Source organism: Octopus bimaculoides, chromosome 27 (assembly GCF_001194135.2).
Source record: "Octopus bimaculoides isolate UCB-OBI-ISO-001 chromosome 27, ASM119413v2, whole genome shotgun sequence".
In the NCBI taxonomy this organism is placed as follows: domain Eukaryota; kingdom Metazoa; phylum Mollusca; class Cephalopoda; order Octopoda; family Octopodidae; genus Octopus; species Octopus bimaculoides.
Genome location: NC_069007.1, coordinates 12,332,037 through 12,335,261, shown reverse-complemented (window position 1 = coordinate 12,335,261; position 3,225 = coordinate 12,332,037). Strand labels below are relative to the sequence as shown.

The 3,225-nt window shown below is 34.9% G+C and overlaps 1 protein-coding gene and 1 long non-coding RNA gene across 5 annotated transcripts in view; one reads left to right on the top strand and one right to left on the bottom strand.

Moving 5' to 3' along the window:
* LOC106869116 (synaptotagmin-7) overlaps nucleotides 1-3,225 on the bottom strand; it is a 426,210-nt gene that overhangs the window by 177,872 nt on the left and 245,113 nt on the right. The window lies entirely within an intron of this gene.
* Nucleotides 1-3,225, top strand: part of LOC106869117 (uncharacterized) — a 492,367-nt gene that overhangs the window by 287,594 nt on the left and 201,548 nt on the right. Inside the window, exon 5 of one of the 3 annotated variants that reach the window (XR_008266909.1) lies at nucleotides 1,102-1,578. The exons of 1 other annotated variant lie outside the window; for it this stretch is intronic. This is a non-coding gene — a long non-coding RNA (uncharacterized LOC106869117). Of the gene's footprint in view, nucleotides 1-1,101; nucleotides 1,579-3,225 lie in introns of those variants that run through there. One more of the 3 variants, XR_008266911.1, reaches the window with a different exon arrangement.

The following is a 3,225-nucleotide window of genomic DNA, read 5'->3' as shown; positions in this document are numbered from 1 at the left end:
TATATATATATATGCTGTACTTCAATATACATCTATATGTACATACATACATCCCTCCATCAAACCATTTCATACATACATAAATGCATGTATACATACATACACACACATACTTACATACATGCAAGCATACATATATACATACATACATACATAATACATACATACATACATAAATGTATTACATAGAAATGTCAACACTGTTGTTCCCAATAGTACAACAACTGTTATCTCCAAGGTTGGAACAATTAAGAGGACATGTTAACAAGCTAATTAAAAAGCTATTAACTTTAACCAATAACAGAAGAAAAAAATGTAAAAAACAAACAAACTAACAAAACTACATTAATAATTAAAATGCCAAAAATATGAAAAAAAAAAAAAAGACAAGAGATGAGCAAAGAAAAAAAATGGAATAAATCTTATGGTAAAAGTCTAAGAAGTCAATTTATATTAAACGAATAAATAACTAATTGCTTCTAACGATAGAACAAGAATTAATGGCAATAAAACAATGTCTTTTAGAATAAAATTATTATTTATAAAGAAGTAAATACACAAATAAAACAAAAGAAAAGAAATGAAGAAATACAAAGAATTCGTTTTGTTAACCAATCATAATTTAGAAGGATGACGGAACTGGTAGAATCGGTCAAGTATTGGTGAACCATTTTATTATCTGTTATCTTCTGTTTTTTATATGTTTCAGTCCTTAGACTACGGCCATGCTGGGGCACTACCTTGAGGAATTTTATTGAATGAATTGATCCCAGTATTTATTTTTTTCCCTTTTTTCTAAGCCTGGTTATTATTCTATTGATCTCTATTTGCCAGACTGCTAAGTTACTGGGACTTAAACACACCAACACTGGTCGTCAAGCAGTGGTGGTGGTGGTGGGGAGACACAAACACACACACACACACGATGGGCATCTTTCAGCTTCCGTCTACCAAATCTATTTCACAGAGGGACTAGGCTGGTGAATAGAAGATCATAACTAAGATCCTACCACTCCATAGGGGGTAAAAGGATCAGGCATGGGAACACGTGTGATCAAAGTTGCTCCAGCCACGACCACCCTATCTTTTTTTGTATTTCAGGAACACATATCTCTGGATTTAATGAACTTAGAACAAGACTTCAGGGAAATTTGACTGCAGTTTCTGAAAGATCATAGATCCTGCCTTGGGAAGACCCTGCAAGTGAGAGGAGGTAATAAAAGAGACTATCTGGAGCAGAATTAATTAAATAATTAATTGATTAATTTTAAAACTGTTTATTTTTATAGTTGGTTTCCCTGATTTATTTATTGGAACCAATGTTTGTCTTTTACAGCTGAATAAATCTCCTTCCAACCATGAAATTGTTGTTGATGCTTAGCCCCCAGTCAGCTCTGATCAAATAGATCTATAATTAAAGGCACTTCCAAAGTTGGTCATCCTATCTTATTTTCAGACAATTTCTTCACAATTTTATTATCTACTACCTCCTTTTTTTTCTCCTCAAGACATCATGGGTCTTTTTCTGTGTTCTTTTTTACTTTGTTTCTTTCCTGTTATATTCCAATGAAATTCTATCTTACACATGGCATAACTATTATTGTCTTCAACTTTTATTCAAAAACAAAACCTTCTTATTTGATTGTTCTTCAAATCGTAGAAAAATCTATCACAAATATTGATTGGTTGTTGTTACCAATTCCAATACCATTCTCTTTCCCCAGGGAACAACTAAATTCTTGATGACGTAAAGTAATCTTTTGGTTTGGAATTCTTCAACTAATACCTATCACTAATGAGACAAAGTCAGACCATTTATCCTCCGTATCCTTCTTACATTTCTCAGACTTTGACCGATATACAATTTCAAGAACCATGATAGCTCCTTCACCTGCTCTTCACACCCACTTAAAGAATTTTAACATTGGTTTCCCCTGTTTTCAAAAATCTTGACAGCTGTGTTACCTGTCCTTCACCTGTCCTTGAAGAATTTTAACAACTGTTTTACCTGTATTTTAAGATTAACAGACAGCTGTTTCACCCATAAATAATTTTTTCGTCATTTTTCAAGTATCAGAACAGTTTTTTTTACCTGTCCCCCCTCCTGTTGCTTTTCATTCTTATTGGATTGTTCTGAAGCTTATGGCCTTGCAGACCTTCATACATAGATGTGAGTAATGTTAAGGTGAATTAGGTTATTATTTCTAGCTGGCTGGACAAGTAGCCACACTAAAATTCAGTCATTAGCACAGCCATATTGAAACAATCAAACATGTTTCTGCCTACTTTGTATCCATTTATCTTTCTTTGTGATTTGAGGGAGGTTTGACTGCTATTTCTAGCAACTCAAGTGACCATATTGAGGCTTTCTCTTCAGTTATGATGTAGTTATTTAGACACAGGCTTGCTCTAAAGCAACAGACTCTTGATTAAATGGGTTCCCACCATGACTAAACCATCATTTGTATATCAGACATCACATTATCCAGTTTATCCTCTTCTGTCATTTAAGGGGTAGGGTGTACTTTGAAGAATAGGCTGTTATTTCTAGCAACTCAAATGACTTCTTCCTTGGCGTCATCGCAGCTATGTGAGTTACACTTGCAAGGTATTTATTGGCTGAGCCTGGACTGTGGGAGAAGATACTTGCCTAAGATACAGTGAAATGTGTTTAGACATGGGAACGAATGGTTGTATCATGAACTTAACCATGCAGTCGTGTCAGAGATCAGATTTCATATATAGAGACAACACACTAAAACACATTCTCACACACACACACACACACACAATGTGTGCATATACACACCCACATGTGAGTGCATGCACACACGCACACTAACTAAGACTTACAGATAATAACATACCTCTTTAGATGCTAACATCCTCACTAACCATCAGATATGATACACACACGTGCATGCACACGCACACACACACAAGATGAGAAAAGCAAACAAAAGACGTGAGACACAAGAAGAAAGGAAGAGGTGGAGAAGGAAATAAAAAGGAAGAGGATGAAGTAAATAAAAGACGGAGAATTAAAGAAGTATAACTGATTTTGCTCTTATGATTTTGGCAAGTGTTGGTCATGTTGATTCTGGCTGTCAACCAATATTTCTCCAAACTCAACATCTCCATTTTTTCCAATTATGCACACACACACACACACACACACACACACACATACACACACACACACACACACACACACACACACACACA